The sequence below is a fragment of the Bos taurus genome, chromosome 26, assembly GCF_002263795.3.
Source record: "Bos taurus isolate L1 Dominette 01449 registration number 42190680 breed Hereford chromosome 26, ARS-UCD2.0, whole genome shotgun sequence".
Taxonomy (NCBI): Eukaryota; Metazoa; Chordata; class Mammalia; order Artiodactyla; family Bovidae; genus Bos; species Bos taurus.
This window is the reverse complement of record NC_037353.1, coordinates 41,673,961-41,695,588: the sequence shown is the minus strand read 5'-3', so window position 1 is coordinate 41,695,588 and position 21,628 is coordinate 41,673,961. Positions and strand designations below refer to the sequence as shown.

Here is a 21,628-nt window from a genome sequence, read left to right as displayed (position 1 = left end):
GTTTCTCATGTTTTCATTTCATCTTTTACTCTTAGGTTCGTGCACATACATGGGCTTTGGGTAGGAAATGTCGATTGTTTATTGATAAGTGTCTGGTTCTTTCCCCATCGCCTCTGTAACAATACATTTAGACTTAGGACTGCAGCACACATTTTTATATTCTTTTAAAGGAGTCTTCTGTCAATCATGGTCAAGATTTTAATATTTTTATATTTTCCTGGGGTCTAATTTTGTAATTATATTGATCCAATACTCCAAAGATTCTGTCCCTAACTAGCTAGCTACTTAACTGAAAACTGGCTAGAGCTAAACAAAATTCTATGGTATCACACAATAATATCATTGTTTTATCATGTATGATCTAGCAAACCACACAGTCATATTCCTTATTTTTAAAACAACTCTCCACTTTTATTTTCAGTGTAACTGTCTTTGTCTTCCAAATGGCTGGTTTCTGCAGATGTGTCTCCTTGGACAGACTCTGGACTGAAATACTATGCATGGTGACTCTATTACACAAAGATGCTTGTTAAAAAATATTTTACTCTAAATAGCTATTATTTGAATATGCTAGAGAAAAGTTAAATAAGGATAATTTGTGTTTTCTTCTCTTAATTCCTTTCTAGCTCACTCAGTCTCAAGTTGCATAGATAATTTCTTTGCAGACCACAGCAGAGTCATTTAATGCAGTCTGAGCCTTAGTGTCAAGAACTCTTGAGTTCTGATTTCACAAATCTAAGTTAAATTCTCTTCTTAAAGAAAATCTTTCTCTCTTCCAAAGAGTAGGTGGTGAAGTGTGACAATGCTTATGAAAGAATGTAATGAAAGTACTCCAAAGGGCTTATGCAGTTTAAACTTTCTCATTTGCATTTTTCTCACCTGCCATCTATACCAGCCTTAACAATGCAGAGCAAATTATTGCTCTTATGGAAACTTTGATCTTCATTTTATTTATTTTAAAAATTTATTTATTTTAATTGGAGGCTAATTACTTTACAATATTGTATTGGTTTTGCCATACATCAACATGTACGCCACAGGTGTACACGTGTTCCCCATCCTGAACCCCCCTCTCACCTCCCTCCCCATACCATCCCTCTGGGTCATCCCAGTGCACCAGCCCCGAGCATCCTGTATTATGCATCGAACCTGGACTGGCGATTAGTTTCACATATGATATTATACATGTTTCAATGCCATTCTCCCAAATCATCCCACCCTTGCCCTGTCCCACAGAGTCCAAAAGACTGTCTCTTTTGCTGTCTCGCATACAGGGTTATCATTATGATCTTTCTAAATTCCGTGTATTTGCATTAGTATACTGTATTGGTGTTTTTCTTTGTGGCTTACTTCATTCTGTATAATAGGCTCCAGTTTCATCCACCTCATTAGAACTGATTCAACTGTATTCTTTTTAACAGCTGAGTAATACTCCATTGTGTATATGTACCTCAGCTTTCTTATCCATTCATCTGCTGATGGGCATCTAGGTTGCTTCCATGTCCTGGCTATTATGAACAGTGCCGTGATGAACATTGGGGTACACGTGTCTCTTTCAGTTGTGGTTTCCTCAGTGTGTATGCCCAGCAGTGGGATTGCTGGGTCGAATGGCAGTTCTATTTCCAGTTTTTTAAGGAATCTCCACACTGTTCTCCATAGTGGCTGTACTAGTTTGCATTCCCACCAACAGTGTAAGAGGGTTCCCTTTTCTCCATACCTTCGCCAGCATTTATTGCTTGTAGACTTTTGGATCGCAGCCATTCTGACTGGTGTGAAATGGTACCTCATTGTGGTTTTGATTTGCATTTCTCTGATAATGAGTGATGTTGAGCATCTTTTCATGTGTTTGTTAGCCATCTGTATGTCTTCTTTGGAGAAATGTCTGTTTAGTTTGTTGGCCCATTTTTTGATTGGGTTGTTTATTTTTCTGGAATTGAGCTGCAGGAGTTGCTTGTATATTTTTGAGATTAATTCTTGTCAGTTGCTTCATTTGCTATTATTTTCTCCCATTCTGAAGGCTGTCTTTTCACCTTGCTTGTAGTTTCCTTTGTTGTGCAGAAGCTTTTAATTTTAATTAGGTCCCATTTATTTTTGCTTTTATTTCCAATATTCTGGGAGGTGGGTCATAGAGGATCCTGCTGTGATTTATGTTGGAGAGTGTTTTGCCTATGTTCTCCTCTAGGAGTTTTACAGTTTCTGATCTTACGTTTAGATCTTTTATCCATTTTGAGTTTATTTTTGTGTATGGTGTTAGAAAATGTTCTAGTTTCATTCTTTTACAAGTGGTTGACCAGTTTTCCCAGCACCACTTGTTAAAGAGATTGTCTTTAATCCATTGTATATTCTTGTCTCCTTTGTCAAAGATAAGGTGCCCATAGGTGCGTGGATTTATCTCTGAGCTTTGTATTTTGTTCCATTGATCTGTATTTCTGTCTTTGTGCCAGTACCATACTGTCTTGATGACTGTGGCTTTGTAGTAGAGCCTGAAGTCAGCCAGGTTGATTCCTCCAGTTCCATGCTTCTTTCTCAAGATTGCTTTGGCTATTTGAGGTTTTTTTGTATTTCCATACCAATTGTGAAATTATTTGTTCTAGCTCTGTGAAAAATACCGTTGGTAGCTTGATAGGGATTGCATTGAATCTATAGATTGCTTTGGGTAGTATACTCATTTTCCCTATATTGATTCTTCCGATCCATGAACACGATATATTTCTCCATCTATTAGTGTCCTCTTTGATTTCTTTCACCAATGTTTTATAGTTTTCTATATATAGGTCTTTTGTTTCTTTAGGTAGATATATTCCTAAGTATTTTATTCTTTTCATTGCAATGGTGAATGGAATTGTTTCCTTAATTTCTCTTTCTATTTTCTCATTATTAGTGTATAGGAATGCAAGGGATTTCTGTGTGTTGCTTTTATATCCTGCCACTTTACTATATTCATTGATTAGCTCTAGTAATTTTCTGGTGGAGTCTTTAGGGTTTTCTATGTAGAGGATCATGTCATCTGCAAACTGTGAGAGTTTTATTTCTTCTTTTCCAATCTGGATTCCTTTTATTTCTTTTTCTGCTCTGATTGCTGTGGCCAAAACTTCCAAAACTATGTTGAATAGTAGTGGTGAAAGCAGGCACCCTTGTCTTGTTCCTGACTTTAGAGGAAAGGCTTTCATTTTTTTACCATTGAGGATAATGTAATATCAGGCAATTCCAGCAAAGGAAAATTTTCCAGGTCAGTAAAGTTAGAGGGTATGAGGAGGGAGAGAATTAGATATGATACTATGATATACTGACTAAATGTTAGTAAGTATATTTGAACTATTGTCCTTAATTTGTGATATCCTTGTCCTTTAAAATAATGAATAATGTTTTCAGAAAAAGTCTCATGGAGTCTAGTGATTATAAATTGATCTTTTTATAATGTCTCTTTTAAAAGACACCCGAGTATTAAATTCGTTTTGTGAATCCTTTGTTAAAACAAAGGCTGTTTGCAATGCAGTTAGTCACCATATTATATTGTCATTTTAAAAATTAGAATTTTTGAACATGTTTTCTGAAGCACTTAAAAGTGCATTCAAGAAGGCAAGTAAAAGCAGAAGGCGACCAACCGTTTAGTTTATTTCTGAATTTGGAACTAGTGCTAGAATTTGCTTTGGGAGATAGTCCTGGCCTTAAATGGCAAGCTGTAGCCATTTCTTTCATAACTATTTAAATGTGTAACTGATTCAAGACTTATGAAGAAATACTTAGGTTATAGGAAGGGCTCTTAAAAATTTATTTTAAACTTTTAAGAAATTGAAATTAACTTTAGAAAGTCTCAGCTTTTAGGGACTTGTGACTGTGTAGCTGAGCAACATGAAGACAAGACTTGGTGTCCATGTCAGAAGCTAGGGTTGTGGGGCTCACAGGAAAAAGACCCAGGAATGTCCTGGAACAAAGCAGAGTCTCTTCTTATGCTCTTGTTGTCCATAGGTTTTATGTCTTGATGGTAATATTTTGTGGTAACTGGCTGCTGGTTAGCTTGCTTATGTGATGACAAGAAAGGAGTTTTAATGTTTTTATTACACTAGCCCCTCCACCTTTTCATTGTTAAAACATTTTGCTTCAAAGTAGGCATTTTCAGTGCAATGAAATGAAAAAAAAAAAAAAACCTGGAGCATTAGATCATTTGGGGAGATTTGAGTTAGCAGGTAACAAATGGATTCCATCCTGAGCAAATGTGAGCTAGTGCAAACCCAGCAGAAGGTCTGAAGTGCATGGGACTGGATGGGTGGCACAAAAAAGGGCTGGAAGAGCCTCATAAAGGTTAAAGCAAAAACACCAGAACCTGGGTAGCTATAAGAGGTTAAAAGAAAATATTTTTCCTTAGAGCAAGAGGGTACCGGAAGACATGTGGCAAAGCTTATTCCGTTCCATACTTTTTGTTTGTCACCTCGGAGAGGGGAGCTTGCTTTGTGTAAGTAGTTGCGTGTTCTAGTCTGGTATCCAGAGGTAACAGAATTAAAAGAGACAGGTGATGATGGGACTCCGTAACCAAGCTTTTGAGCAGCAACAGAGCAGCCTGTAGCTCATGGCTTTCTCCAAAGAATCTAAATTCTGGTCAAGCAGCTGACTTTGGCTGTGAGTCACCGTTGGGTTTGGGCCCAAATTCCTCTCTCCAGCCACATCATCGCTTTAACTTTGCAGGTTCTAAAAAATCTGGAGCATGGGTATTCTCTACTTGTCTCTGGAATTCTCGGCCTCTCTGGAGATGCAGACATAGATGCGTCCAGAATGTGAGGCAGGAGACAGAGCCTTTCATTCCAAATGAGCCAGAGGCATTTTTGATAGGTTGTTTGCATTAACATCATTTCCCTCCGTTTTATTGTGGTTAATTGACGGGAGTTTGACGAAGATTTCGGATACCACTCTCGTTCTAAAAGTGGATCAACCCCCAAAGCCCAATTTAAAGCTGTTGTGACCTGATTAATTTTAACATTTATTACACATTCAGAAATGAAAGAAAACAATCCAAAAATGATTTGAGAATTCAGACATTGAGTAATCAACATGTGGTACTAATTAATGAGAGAGCTGATGAAAGTCGGGTAGCTGCTCTGAAGATAGGTCTCTGTTGCTTGTCTCTGAAGAGTATGAGGTTAGGATCAGCAGCATGAACCACAGACATTTACTCGGAGCCTACCCGGTGCTGCAAATCATATGTCTGTGTATCCTCAAAGCCCAGGGCATGTGGTGTCTGGGCTCTGGTTCAGTTCCCACCCTTGAGGAGTTCACTGTCAGGTTGGAAAGACCATCCACAAACAATGCTAAGGAGCAGCTAGATTATTGTTCCTATAAATAAAAGGGTTTTTTTTTTTTCTGTATTAAAAAACACTGTTTTTGATGAATGTGTCAAGTGGCTGATTGTGGTAATCCTTACACGATGTATGCATATATCAAAACTTTGTGTTATACACATTAAGTGCAGTTGACCCTTAACAACTCAAATTTGAACTAGGAGTGTCTACTTATATATGGGTTTTTTTCAGCAGTTAATAGTGCAGTACTGCACTATACAAGGTTAGTTGAATCAGAATGAACAGAACACAAATAAATACAGAACTAATAAGATACAGAACCTTGGGTACAGGGGAACCACGTATACAAAGGGACAATTATAATCAATACTTGTACTTTTGACTGTGCAGAGGGTTGGTACCCCTAATCCCGCTTTGTTTTAGGGCAACTGTATATACAATTTTAATTTTTATTTCTCAAATACAACTTAATAAAACTGGGAGGAGATGCACCACTTTTAACTGGTCATAATTAAGGAGAAGATGCTAAGGTGACATTAAGATGGTTTGCAGGAACAAATTGCTGGAAATCTTAACTGTTTTCCCAAGCAAAGGTGACAGAAGAATAAATGAGTACTGCATGCGTTTTCCTTGCTAATTGTTTTCACGTATTGAGCTTATTGCCCATTCCATTTTGGCTTCTAAATTGTGAGAACAGTTAGAAATGAATAGATAGACACGTAAAATCTCTGCATCTTTTACAAAGGACATGAGTTGTGCTTTCTCTAATTTGTTTGCATAAAAGATTTTGGAAACGAAAATGTTGCTATAGCCATTACCTCTGTTCATTGACCTTTGCACTCCTACTGTTGTTTGAGATTAAAAATAAAACCCTGAAGTACAGTTGCATGTCTTGAGAAAGAAAAGCTGTAGAATCCTGGGATAAGCTGGATTGTGGCTGGTGACTCTGGGCCTAAAAAGAGGAGCTCCCTGCAGTCTTTCTTCCTAGATAAGCATACCTGTGTTTGTGTTAAACATGGTTCGTAACTTAACCCAGCAGGTCATTATTATTTTGACATTCAGAGGATCACAGAATTCACAGTGGGGAGAGATGGTTGTGTGTAACTTGCCTTCACTCAGCTCAGCCTTTTGTTAAGGTTTTTGAGGGATCTAATTTGATGTTTTGTTTTGTCTATTGGCTTTTTTTCCTTCCCCCTGACAGCCTTGGTATCATTTGCTCATGTTAAATATTACTTTATTTTTAAAATTTCTTTGTAAGCTTAATCTAGTTAAGTGCCTTTCTTGTAGATATCCAGGTTTGCTTTAATGGTTTGAGTGTTTGTATGAAGTGAAGTCGCTCAGTCTCGTGTCCGACTCTTTGCGACCCATGGACTGTATCCTACTACTAAGAAATTTTAGACATACATTCATTCATTTATTGAAAAAATACTCAAATTTCATTTTGAGATAGCTCTTAACTGCAGTAGATAAATGGAGAGTCCTGATACCAATAAGACTCTTTTTTCAGTCAAGAAAGTATCTTATTCCCCTACTCATCTTTAATAATAAATGACTTAAGAAAATCAAACACAATAAGTTATTAAATCAGATCAGACTTGTTAAAAATTGGCTTTATTGATTAAAGTATTTATTTCATAGCATTGTTGTTGTTGTTCAGTTGCTAAGTTGTGTCTGATTCTTTGCGACCCCTTGAACTGCAGCACTGCAGGCTTCCGTGTCCTTCACTATCTCCTGGAGTCTGCTCAAACTCCTGTCGATTGAGTTGGTGATGCTATCTCATCCTCTGTCTCCCCCTTCTCTTCCTGTCCTCAATCTTTCCCAGCATCAGGGTCTTTTCCAATGAGTTGGCTCTTTGCATCAAGTGGCCAAAGTATTACAGCTTCAGCTTCAGCATCAGTCCTTCTAATGAATACACAGTGTTGATTTCCTTTAGGATTGACTGGATTCATCTCCCTGCTGTCCATTATAGCATTGTTTGAATTTTAAACCACAAAGAAGTAATTGATCTTTAGGTTCAAAAGCAAGCAGTCTTAAACAACATGATACATAGTGAAACCTGAAATATTTTAAGTTTGTATATAAAGCACTACAGTTTTGCTTTTGTTTATGAAAATCAGTAGTCCATGGGGTTGCAAGGAGTTGGACATGACTGAGCGACTGAACTGAACTGATGAAAATCAGTAAATTTTGACAGCTAATCTCAGAGGGTATTAGGAACTTTCGTGCTAAAATAGGTCTTCCCTGGTGGCTCAGAGATAAAGAATCCACCTGCAGTGCAGGAGATGCTGGTTCCATTCCTGGGTCAAGAAGCTCCCCTGGAGAAGGAAATGGCAACCCACTTTAGTATTCTTGGCTGGGAAATCCCATGGACAGAGGAGCCTGGTGGGTTATAGTCCATGGGTTTACAAAGAGTTGGACACGACTTAGTGACTAAACAGCAGCAACAGCAAGATTGTCTCCAATTTAGGACTGTTACCCCCCAACCCCCACCCCCACCCCAAATGCTATAAACATTTGTTATACAGGTTTTTGTCTTAGACTTTAGTTTTTGTTTCTCTGGGCAAAATGCTTGGGATTGTATGCTTACCATACAATTGCAGCGTTGTATGGTAAGTTGTATGTTTTTAAGAAGCTGCCAAACCATTTTCCATTTAGTTATTGCCAAACTAAATGCCAGACATTTCTAAAGTGGCTGTACCATTTTATATTACCACTAACAAAATATCAGAGACATAGGTTGTTCACATCCTTGCCAGCATTTGGTTTTGTTACTGTTTTTAAATTTACCTGGTCTAATAGATGGGTCGTGGTATCTCACTGTGGTCTTTGTGTTTCCTTATGAGTGTTGACCTTGAATGCTTTTTCATGTACTTATTTACCATCCAAACATCCCCTTAGGTGAGATGTATCCTTCCATCTTTTGTGCATTTTCTAAATGGATTGTTTCCTTTTATATTGTTGAGTCACAAGAGTTCTTTATATGCTCTAGATACAAGTCCTTACCAACTTGTCTTTTCATCCCTTTAAAAGGTTTCACAGAGCAAAAGTCTTAATTCTGATGCAGTCCAGTTTTTTCTTTTATGTGTCATGCTTTTGGTGTTATGTCTGAGAACTCTTCACTAAGTCCTAGGTCTCAAATATCTTCTAAAACTTTTATATGTTTACATATAGCATTTAAATCTATGATCCATTTGAGTTAGGGATTCCCAGGTGGCTTGGTGGTAAAGAATCTGCCTGCCAATGCAGGAGACGAGGATTCGATCCTTGAATATCAGGAAGGTCCCCTGGAGGAGGAAATGGCAACCCACTCCAGTATTCTTGCCTGGGAAATCCCATGGACAGAGAAGCCTGGCGGGCTACAGTCGGTGGGGTCACACAGAGTCGGATGTGACTGAGCACACACTTTAGAATTTCAAATAATTTTTGTATAAGGTGTGAAGTATAGGTCAAGATTTAATTTTTTGTTTATGAATATTCAGTTATTCCAACACTGTTGAAAACTTCTTCCTCCACTTAATCACTTAATTGCTTTTTTTTTTTGAAGTAAAATATTGATTGGCCATACTTGTATGGGACTTTCTGGATTCTCTGTTACATCATCAGTTGATGTCATCATGTGATTTTTCTTCTCTGTAGTAGATTATGTTGACTGGTTTTCGAATCCAGGATGCAACAGCCTGGCATCCCTGGAATAAACTAAACTGCTAAATTCTGTTTACTGACATTTTGGAAAGGATTTTAGCATCTGTATTCATATAGGATACTGGTTTGTAGCTTTCTTTTTTGTACTATCTTTGATTGGGGTCCACTCTCTTTTACTTTCTGAAAGAGGTTGATAAAATTAATGTTAATTCTTTTTTGTTTGGTAGAGTTCTCCAGTGAAACCATCTGGGTCTAGATATTTCTTTTTCAGGAATTAATTGCAGGTTCAGTTTCTTCACTAATTATAGAAATAATTATTTTTTATTGCATAAGTTGTTGCAGTTTTGTGTTTTTTGAGGTTGTTGTCTAAAAGTTTCCTTTCTTGCTAGGCTTGTCTCTTTCCTGGTCATCTGGTTAGATAGAGAAGGCTTTTCTTCTTACTTTTGTTTTTTATTTTTTTCCTTTTTGTCTGTATGTTGGTGTTTCAAGTTTACCAGCTCTTCCAGTATGCCATCTGGAATAAAAGGGCAAAAAAAGAAAACTCAGGAAGTTCACAACCATGTCCCTCCTTGTGTCAGAGTCCCTACTTGCCTGTCACCTTCTCTCACTTTCAGTGTCTTCTTAAGTTTATTTTATATATGATGCTGTCCAGGGCTTCCTGTAGTACTTAGTGGGATAATAGGGAAAAGTAGATTGTTTCACCTTTCTGCGAGTGGAAGCGCTTGTCTTTTATTTAATTTTTGAAAAGTCCAAAGGACTTTTTTTTACTAGTTAGGAATTTTTAAGCTATCATTCTTGTTTTAGCTGTGTATTTCTGACTGTATCTTGAAAAATATTAAACTTCATCAGTAGCTCATCTGCAGCAAATAGATAATTGACAAAAATCTGTTAATGTATTACCTGGGGTCAAAATTGAACCTAATAAAATCTGATCCAGATCTTATAATGGACTTTTTATGTCACTGTACTATTACTTCCTATATTAACTTACAGAAAGATTAGAGCTGCCAGTTTTAAGTCTAAAACTTCAAAAAAGGATTTAAAATCAAGTTTTAAAAGAGTAGATCTGTGACAGTAACAAAGCACATTTATGATATAGATGGTTCCACTGTGACAGTCTTTACTATTAGGCTTTGATGGTCTTAAATGTTAGATGGGCTTCTAAGGGATCCTCAACTTCTCTCTTTCTCTCATCTATCATTAATATACTGGCTTTTAGTCTCCCCAGATTCATTTTATCATATGAACAAATGAAGTTAAATAGAAACCTGCTATCTTCTAATATAAAAATAGTGAATCAGAACATTATTGTACTATGATATAAAATGACCACTGAGTTGGTTTTCTCCGTGCTTTATTTGTGCTGTTATTAAGGCACACCTGAGTGTTAGGCTCTCCATTCTGAAATTTTAATGGAAGCAGAGATGAAAAGTGTCCTTATGAATGTGGCCATATAGGATTTTTACTGCTACATCCTTGTGAATTCTTTTTTTTTTCCCCCAAGTAATTCTCTGTGCTGAACAATATTTTAAAAGCCAAGAAGCAAGAAATTGTTACTATACCCTTATATCCATGCAGTAATATTTTTTAGGGGTTATGTACTTCTGACTACTTGGGGAGGGGTCATTCTGCACCATTATCTGTAGGCCTCACTTCCGGGTACTGATGATCCTTGGACATCAGCATTTCTTAAAGCTTCTCGTGTGATTGTAGCATGCAGCCAAGATTGAGAACCACTGCACTAGAATTTGGCTTACTGTATTGAATGTGTTCTGTTGAGAGTCTGAAATTTCCAGTCATTAAATCTTAACATTTAAAAAAAATTTTTTTTATTAATAGACTTTTTAAAAAGTCTATTTTAGGTCTGCAGAAAAACTGAGTGTGAAGTACAGAGTCTCTGTGCTCTCCAGTCCCCCACTCCCTGTTTCCCCTGTTATTAACATCCTGCATTAGTATGATACATTGGATCAATATTGGCTTATCAATTATAATATTATTATTAACTGAAGTGCAGGGTTTACATTGGGGCTCAGTCTTGGTGGTGTGCATTTTCTGGATTCTGAAGAATGCATAATGACACGTATCTATCATTGTGTTACTGTGCAGAGTAGTCTCATTGCCCTGAAGAGCCCCTGTGCTTCCTCATTTGTCTCTCCCTCCCCTCCCAGTCCCTTAAGCCAGTGATCACTTTACTATCTCCATAGTTTTGCCTTTTCCAGAATTTCATATAGTAATGGAATCATATGGTATGTAGATTGGCTTCTTTCACTTAGTAATACGCATTTAAGTGTCCTTCATGCCTTTTCATAACTTGATAATGCATTTCTTTTCATCACTGAATGATAATGCATTGTATGCATGTACCACAGTTTGTTTATCCATTCACCTGTTGAAGGAAATCTTGGCACACATTTGCTTCCACATTTTGCAGTTAATGGGCTTCCCTGTGGCTCAGCTGATAAAGGATCCGCCTGCAATGCGGGAGACCTGGGTTCAATCCCTAGATTGGGAAGATCCCCTGGAGAAGGAAAAGGCTACCCACTCCAGGATTCTGGCTTGGAGATTTGGTCACAAAGAGTCGGACAAGACTGAGCAACTTTCACTTTCACTTTGCAGTTAATGAATAAAGCTACTGTAAACATTTATGTGCAAGTTTTGTGTAGATATGTTTTCAGCTCCTTTGGGCAAATACCAAGAAGTACAACTGCTGGATTATATGGTATATTTACCCGTTCTTTTTTAATGGTTGCATACTGTGATATGTATTATTGATAATAACTCCCCTCCCCCACTGATGAACATTTGTTTATTTTTAAAATTTAAGTTACAAATAATACTACAACAGAGTTTATACATCTTTTTTGCATACATACTGATATTTATGTAGAATAGACTCCTAGAAGTAGGATTGCTCTGACCAAACAATGTGAATTTGCCCTCAGCCGCACATAATATTATCAAATCTCCCAAGGCTCACAGAAGTTTTGGCTGAACCTGAGGATTTGGAGGTCAGACTTGGAAGTGGTAATTGAATCCATGGACGTGGATGAAATTTCCTAGGGAGAAAATGTAGAACAAGAAGAAAGAGCGATCTAGAACAGAGCACTGTGTAACTGCCCACATTTAGCAGTCAAGTGAAGAATTGCCTTGGAGGTACGAGAATAATCAGGGTCAGTGGTGTCAGGAAAGCAGAAGGCAGAGTGGGTTTCAAGGAGGAGGAAGCGGTCCTCTGAGTTTACATTTTTCTGAGGATGATGAAGACCGCCTGTGTTTTTTGTGTTGAAGGTCAGGGGAGACCCTTTGACCTTAGTGAATAGAGGGAAGGTGACTAAACTTAAGGTACACGTTGAAATAACCTGTGGAGTGAGTGGGGGTGAGGAAATGGCCAGTAATGTAAATGTTCTTTAAAAAAAGGTAGCCTAAAGAAACTGTAAGAAAAGGTAGAAGTCACAGAGAGTTTTGTTTTTGCCAGATGGCAGAGTCTTTAGCTTTTGTGAAAGTTAGTGTAAAGGAATTAGTAGAAAAGTTCCAGAAAGTTCCAAAAAGTAACACTTGAACTTGCTACTCGCTGGCAGCTATTTATATAGCATCTATATTCAGTTGGGATTTATAAATAATCTAGAGATGATTTGAAGTATATGGGAGGGTTGTGTGGCTATGTGCAGGTGCTGCCATGTCTTATGTAAGGAACATGTGCACCCTTGCAGTTCGGTGTCTACTGAGGGTCTTGGAACCAGTCCTCCATGGAGGCTGAGGACGACTCAGGGATGGAGCTGAGATCAAGAATGAGGATGAGGGCAGATTTCTGGATTGAGACCTTCGGCAAAGAGAAGTGAATTTGTGTTTGCCCTTGTGGTAAATATTGTAATTTCATATTTGATGTTATGCCCCAGGAAATTCTTAAAATTTTGTTTTTGCTGCCTGAAGCTGCTTTAAGAAGTTTCTAACGTAATTCCCTGGCAAGGAATCAAAATCAGCCCAATGCCAGATTCACTTGAAATTAATATTATAGCTAACTTTCATTGTAATTGAGAATTTGACTTTGTAACCAGTGAGGTCATTACCATCATGGTAATAGCTTTCATGGGCTATCAAATATGGTGGAATTTAAAGGTATTGATTTAGAAAAAACTTAATTTGTCCAACCAAGTGAGCAGCATGGATCCTTAATGAACTGATTCTGTGTATTTGAAAACTAAAAAAAAAAAAAAATTATTAGCTATTATTCATATATTGACATATTAAAAATAGTATTAACTTTTGCTTTGCCCTGTTTCAGAACTGTACTTAAGATTGTTATTCTTGATAGCTAAATTTCCAGATACTATGAAGCTGGTAAGGATCTCTAACTTGCCAGAAAAGAGAGAATATGAAAATGCCTCAGTAAGCTGGAGTGATGAGAATATATTAGAACAAAACTTAACAATGAAAGAAGTAAAAATTTAATGCTTAGGTTTCAAAAAGACACAGATACGAGGGATTATGATGGGAGGCTTAAGAATATAATATAGCTTAGTGTTAGTCGCTCAGTCGTGTCCGACTCTTTGCAACCCCGTGGGCTGTAGCCCACCAGGGTCCTCTGTCCACGGGATTCTCCAGGCAAGAATACTGGAGTGGGTTGCCATTTCCTTCTCCAGGGGATCTTCCCAACCCAGGGATCGAACCCAGGTCTCCCGCATTGCAGGCAGACACTTAAATCTCTGAGCTACCAGAGAAACCCATAATATAGCTTAGTATTTGTTAATTTTTTAATATGAAATAATTGCAAATTTACGGAAAAATTGTAAGACTAATACAAAGAACTTCTGCATATGCTTCACCCAGATTCCCCAGTTATTAATGTGTTTCCACATTTTTCTTATCATTTCCTTCCTTATAGTCTGTATTTTTTTCTGAATTATTTGAGGGTAAGTTGTTATAGTCTCTTGAGCTGTTATCCTTAAATACTGCAGTGTGTATTGCCTGAAAACAGGTACAGTTTCGTACATAGAGTACAACCATCGGAGCCGGGAAAACAGCATTGATATGTTACTACCATCCAATCCACAGACCCTATTCAGATGTCACCGGTCTTTCTGATGATGTCCTCTGTAATACAAAACACATACTCACGAACCTCCTTTCCTTTCTCTTTCTGATCCAGAGTCAGGTTGAGGTCAGGGGCTATGTCTATTGTCATGTCTCATAGGTCTTCTTTTCTCTGTGTGCTTCTTTTCCTTAGTGTGTACGCTTGTTTTTTTATTACCTTGACATTTTTGAAGAATTCAGCCCAGTTACTTTGTTGACTGTCCCTTAATTTGTGTTCATCAAAGGTTTATAACTGGATTCAGGTTCGGTAGTTTTGGCAAGAATATCCTGGGAGTGATATTGTGTTTTTATTGTGTCATCTGAGGAGGGGCACCTGCTGTGGATTCATCTGCTGTTGATTTACCTCACAGCCGACAGCTTGAGTTTGTATCACTTTGTAAAGTATGTAGGTGCCATCTCTATAAACTTGATAAGTTATTTTGTATATTTTAGTAAATAATTATTTATAGGGAGATGCTCTGGGACAATGTAAATATTTTACTTTATCAAATTTTACATTCATTGATGATTCTTATTTGAAATAGCTGCCATATGATTTTTCTCCTTCAATCATCACTTCTACTTTTATTAGTTGCTATTCTACTATAAGAAAGCTGTCCCTTTTCCCTGTTTGCTTGTTTATATCAATGTGGACTCAAGGAATCCTAATATTTTGGTCAATTTATTATATAACCTTCTTAGCTTAGTTGGTAAAGAATCTGCCTGCAATGCAAGAGACCCGGGTTTGATTCCTGGGTTGGGAAGATCCCCTGGAGAAGGAAATGGCAACCCACTCCAGTATTCTTGCCTGGAGAATCCCGTGGACAGAGGAGCCTGTCTGGACTACAGTCCATGTGGTCGCAAAGAGTCGGATGCGACTTAGCGACTAAGCCACCACCACCGTTATATAACCCACTACTCTCATTGTTTACTTTGAATGCTCAGATTGTCTCAGACTTGGCCAGCAGGCACCTTTTTCAAGATGACTCCTGTATTCTTTTGACATATCTCCAATATTTTTTGAGCATTTACTTTCTGGCACAAAGTATTCCAGGCTCATCTTGTACTTTCTCTGACCCAGCTCTGCATTCAGGCTCTTCTCCAAGGAATTCTAGTTCCCTTTTGTGGAGAGTACAAGTAGGAAAATAAGATCTGGGCAATATGTATGCTCATTGCTATTGGGGTTTCATTGCTTCCAAGCCCTCTCCGCAGACGGATCCAGGAAATACACTTGCGTACACACACACTTCTATCCACTTTCGTGTCTATATGTTGGTGCAGTGTATAAATGCCACGAGTTTTCACTTATTGCTCCAATTCTCATCTAACCCAGCAGAATTTGTTCTAGTCTTCTCCTGTACTAGCCCCGCTCTGGACAGAGAAAATCCAACTCTCATTTTTCTCGATATGTGTATTATATAATTCCTTTTATGTAACTAATCTCTTGACCACACAAGCCAGAAATGGCTTGGGCCTGTCAGCCCTGAACTCGCAGCCTCTTTGGCCCTGACTCAATACCCAGCAGCAGCTGTACAAACCAACTTCCCCTTTGTCTTTGAGAAATTCTGTAATGGCACATTTTACATGTTTCAATTGACATTTATTATTTTGTCAGTTCTTAAGTCTAGCCTTTATAAGGGTAAACACTGGTGGAAAAGGAAGTATTAAAGAGTGTATTTAAGGATCAAAACAAATAGAATAGAAATTTGAAAGAATACAACCTTTATTCAGCATCAGAAGAGGTTTTTATTAGCATTTTACTTAGATAACCAGTATCCAGTATATAAGTAAAGTCCTCGTGGCAATGAGCAGGAGGTAAAATTGGTGTGACTTTTGTATACTGTTGGCTGTGGATCCAGCACTGCCCTGTTTTCCTCTGGTGACCTTCTACAGGGCTTTGATGCCATAATATCAGAACTAATCTGGAGTTCTTTCTCATTGGAATCATTTTGATGAATTAAGTTTTATATTGTTTTTGGGAGTCAAGAGGTTTTTCTAGTCATTATAATATCATGAGTTTGATTATGCAGGTTTTTTCCCCTTAAAAAGTGATACTTCCCCCAAGACAGTTAGGTAAGAAAATGAAATAAAAGGCATCCAGTTTGGAAAGGAAGACATAAAACCATCTTTATTTGCAGATGACTTGATATTGTGGATAGAAAATCCTAAAGAATGTACTAAAAAAACTCTCAGAACCTATAAATGAGTTCAACAAAGTTGCTGGATAAGAGATCAACATACAAAACTCAGTTTCATTTCTATATACTTGCAGTGAGCAATCTCAAAATGAAATTAGGTAGACAGTTTTATTTATGACAACATCAAAAAGAATAGAATTGTTAGGAATAGGTTTTTAACAGGAGTAAAAAAATTTATATTCTGAAAAATACAAAACGTTGAAAAAATTACTTAAATGGGAAAACTCCATGTTCATGGATTAGAAGAGTTAATATTGTTAAGATGGCAGTACCCCTCAAATTGGTCTACAGAATAAATGCAGTCCCTGTTAAAGTAACAGCTGGCTTTTTTGCAGAAATTTATTGTAATCCTAAAAGTTAGCCCAAAGTTAAAGGAACTCAAAATAGCCAAAGCAATCTTGAAAAAGAAGAATAAAATTAAAGACTGTGTGGTTCTAGCATATAGATAGACATATATATTAATGGATTAGAATTGTGAGTCTGAAAAGAAACTCATATTTATGGTCAGTTGATTTTCAAAAATGATACCAAGACAGTTCAGTGGGCAAAAGATGATAATCTTTCAACAGATGGTCTTGGGTCAACTGGATATCCACATGCAAAAGAATGGGATTGATTCCCTATTTCACACTATATACAAAAATTAACTCAAAATGGACCTAAATGTAAGAGCTAAAATTATAAAACTCTTCAGTTCAGTTCAGTCGCTCAGTCGTGTCCGACTCTTTGCGACCCCATGAATCACAGCACCCCAGACCTCCCTGTCCATCACCAATTCCCGGAGTTCACTCAGACTCACGTCCATCGAGTCGGTGATGCCATCCAGCCACCTCATCCTCTGTCGTCCCCTTCTCCTCCCGCCCCCAATCCCTCCCAGCATCAGAGTCTTTTCCAGTGAGTCAACTCTTCTCATGAGTCAGCCAAAGTACTGGAGTTTCAGCTTTAGCATCATTCCTTCCAAAGAAATGCCAGGGCTGATCTCCTTCAGAATGGACTGGTTGGATCTCCTTAAAACTCTTAGGGAACAAAAATAGGAGTGCCTTTTCATGACCATGGATTCAGTGATGGTTCTTATATATGGCATCAAAAGCACAAGCAACCAAAGAAAAACTAACTTCATGAAAATTAAAAACTTTGATACTTTTATATGACATCATCAACAAAGTAAAAAGGCAGTTCGTAGAATAGGAAGGTATATTTGCAAATCATATTATCTGACAGAGATCTAATATCCACAATATATAAACAACTCTAAGAGCTAAATAAAAAACCCAGTTTAGAAGCAGACAAATAATTTGAATACAAAGAGAATATATGAATGACCAGTAAACACATGAAAAGAAAATGTCATTTGCTTTGTTTGACCCAGTGCAAATGAAAATCACAGTAAGATGCCACTTCATACCCACTAGAATGGCTGCAATTAAAAAAAAGAAGTGTTGATGAGGATGTAAAGAAATTAGAACCTCCATACCCTGCAGGTAGGAATGAAAAATGGTTCAGCCACTTTGGAAAACATCTGGCAGTTCTTCAGTAGATTCAGCACTGTTACATGATCCAGCGATTTCACTTCTAGGTGTATATTCAAGAGAAATGAAAACACACAAAAATTTGTATACAAATGTTCATACAACAGTACTTACAATATTGCTAGTTTAAAAGTGTAAATAATCCCGTATGTCCATCAACTGCTGAACAGATAAATAAAAATGGATATAGTCATTCCCCCTTAACCCTCAGGGGAGGTGTTCTAACCCTGCAGTGGATGCCTGAAACCATGGGTATACTGAGCCCTTCATACATGTTTTTTCCTATATGTACATGCCTATGATGTTAATTTATAAACTATCCATCGTTAGGGAATCTCCAAATGCCACTATCACTACTCTTGCACGTTGGAGCCATTATTAAGTAAGAGTTCAGTTCAGTTGCCCAGTCGTGTCCAGCTCTTTGCGACCCCATGGACTGCAGCATGCCAGGCTTCCCTGTCCTTCACTGTCTCCCAGAGTTTGCTCAGACTCACATCCATTGAGTCGATGATGCCATCCAACCATCTCATCCTCTGCTGTCCCCTTCTCTTGCTGCCTTCAATCTTTCCCAGCATCAGGATCTTTTCCAGTGAGTCATCAGGTGGCCAAAGCATTGGAGCTTCAGCTTCATTCTCAGTCTTTCCAATGAATATTCAGGGTTGACTTCCTTTAGGATTGACTGGTTGCTGATCACCAAAATGGCTACTAAGTGACTAACTGGTGGAATACACCTGACAAATGGATGACTGGAGGGGTGGGGTGGATGGTACAAGATCTCATCACACTACTTAAAAGAGTGCCCAATTGAAAACTTACGAATGATTTATTTCTGGAATTTTCCATTTAGTATTTTTGTACTATGGTTTGACCAAGGGTAACTGAAACCAAGGAAAGCAAAACTGCCGTCAAGGGGGACACTGTATACCCCTACAATACTGTATTACTTTACAGAAAAAGGAGTGAAGTGCTAACACTGCTGTAATGTGGGTGAACCTTGAAAACATCATGCTAAATGAAAGAAATCAGTCACAAAAGGTCACATACTGTCTGATTCCATAGAGAAAGAAAGCAGATTGGTATTGCTTAGGGCTAAGGAAATTGGGGGAAGTGAGGAGTGACCACTAATAGGTATGGGGTTTCTTTGTAGGATGCTAAAAATGCTGTAAAATGGACTGTTGTGATGATTGCGCCTCTCTGTGACTACACTAAAAACCATTGATTCATACATTCTAAATGGGTGAATTGTATGGTGTGAGAGTTGTCTCTGTAAAAGTGAAAGTGTTAGTCACTCAGTTGTGTCCAACTCTGTGACCCTGTGAACTATAGCCCTCCAAACTCTTCTGTCCATGGGATTCTGCAGGCAAGAATACTGAGTAGGCAGCCATTCCCTTCTCCAGGGGATCTTCCTGACCCAGGGATCGAACCCAGGTATCCCACATTGCAGGCAGATTCTTTACTGTCTGAGCCACTAGGGAAAACCATTGATTCATACACCCTAAATGGGTGAATTGTGTGATATGAGAATTGTCTCCGTAAAGTGAAAGTGTTCGTTGCTTAGTCGAGTCTGACTCTTTGCAACTCCGTAGACTATAGCCCACCAGGCTCCTCTGTCCATGGAACTCTCTAGGCAAGATATTGGAGTGGGTTGTCATGCCCTTCTCCAGGGTAGCTTCCCAACCCAGGGATTGAATCCATGTCTCCCATATTTGAAACTGTCATTACATAATCTTTTACAAATAAACTAAGTTTAGATTTGTTTTCTTAGTTTTCATTTTTACAAAAAATTATGAGTGAAATGACTAGCAACAATGTTCCTTATAGAATTTGAAAATGTGTAATTCTCCCTGATGGGATTCCCAAATTGATTTTTGAGCCTCCCACCAAATGGGCTTGAAGGCTTTGCTGACTGAGTTCAGTTGATTTCTGTCTTAACTGCTGTGCATTCCCTTGCCTGGCCCTTGCTGTCCCATACTAAAAAGCTTCCTCAAATTTCTCTCCACCTTCCCCACATACTCAACCGTAGCAATTTAAACCTCTTGTCACTTTAAAAAGTTCTAAATCATATTTGACTTCGAACTTCACAGAGTTGAATTTGGTTTCGCAGTTGAATTCTATCACATATTTATTTGTTCAGATTTTCAAATTCCATCTTGTCAAAGTTTTGCCCATCTGTATTCAGTTTTGTTAATGTTGCCGTGTCTGCCATTTAGACCGCTATCTTTATGGAAATCTGTAAAGTATGTAACTTGTTTTTATGTTTATGTTGTCATGTTCATGCAATGCTGTAACAATAAATAGTGAAGTTCAGAAAATAGACTGTCTTACCAGTTTCTGGAAAGCCTAGAAGTTACAAAGTCTCTTTAAGAATAATGAATGAGGTAAATCCCCATAAGAAGTAAAAGTAGAGCTTTGATCTCTAGATTCTTTTCCTTTGAAAGCACCTGAGATGTACAGTTCATCTCCTGTGAATAAAAAGTTGGGAGGAAATCAAGCACTTGTTGCCCACCAGAGTTTTCCTTGAAGATTAAAACATCACAGAGTTGACAGCATGTTTGTATCACTTGTGATCAAACACTCATTTCAGAAAAGGGTTTGCAAAATTGCTTTTGGTTTTTATTTCATGGAATAAAATTGTGATGCATTAGAGAAAGAAAAGATGGAAGAAGTTCTTGCTGGCACACATTTTTAAAAACATCTCAAAACAAGATGGCAGTGTATCTTAGATCATGGCAAATGGCCTTTAATCTCAGGATGGTTTTGTTTTTCTGTATCTTCAAGGTCCTCTTAAGAAGAGACGTTGTACTGTGTGGATTTAGTTATGTAGACCTTTGTCTACAAACACTGATAACATCTGTCAGGCAGGCAACAAATAGGATTCACAAGAGGGTTTCCTAAGGATTTGGGATGCATTTTCTTTTTAACTTTAGTAAATAGACCAACTAATATTCAGTGTTTTAAGTATCTGGTAGAATTTTTCTTGTTTAGGTTTTAAACTTAGATTTTAATACAGTTATACACAATATACTGAGAATCACAGTATATTTTCTGCCTTTGTTGCAGATGTAACTAATGATTATAAAACTGCAGACCATTAAATCCAGAAAGCACTGTTTTGTATAATAATCATCAGTGGTTTCTGGAGATAATACAGTACCCATTAAGCAGGTATTTGATCTGATTTCCTGGCCTTAATACAAGATGTGGCTACAATGTGACCCCCTCCCCCAATCTGTATTTAAGTATTTAAATGCAGCTCTTGGAATTGTTACACATTGATAACTTACTGAGGCAAAGCGTAGAGTGGTAGGAGAAAGGATTGTATATGAGAGCTGACATCCCTCTCTCTGTTTCTGTATTATTTGAGTTCCTAAAAAAGCATTATTGTTGAAAAGATACAAAATAAGAAATTAATGTGCATTTATTGAATATTCTGTAATTTCATTGATGGCTAATTCCTAGAAAATGTCAAATTAGTTCAAGTTACTGAAATCAGGCAGTTTAGTCACTCAGTCGTGTCCAACTCTTTGCGACCATGTCGACTGCAGCACGCCAGGCTTCCCTGTCCTTCACCAGCTCCTGGAGCTTGCTCAAGTTACTGAAGTATCAGGCTTTAAAATATTCATAATGTATCATTTCTTTGTTTCTCTTACTGTGTGTCTTGTTGATCTCTGTTTCAAAACTACTGGCGGTCTTAGGTTGATATTTTGGCACCACTGGGTAGATAGAATTCCAAGTTTACATTCTAAATTTGAGTTGCAGTCTAAGTTTTTTTTATGTAGAGAAAGATACACTTTAGTGCTACTTTTTATGTGTATGTTTTAGTCCCCTTTTTACAGTCAAAGTGTGATGAGAAAATTAAAGAATTTGGGACAATTAAGGAAGCTAATTTGTATTTCAA

The 21,628-nt window shown here is 37.7% G+C and overlaps 1 protein-coding gene across 9 annotated transcripts in view; it reads left to right on the top strand.

Moving 5' to 3' along the window:
- The window catches only part of ATE1 (arginyltransferase 1), a 160,925-nt gene that overhangs the window by 130,705 nt on the left and 8,592 nt on the right, over positions 1-21,628 (top strand). The window lies entirely within an intron of this gene.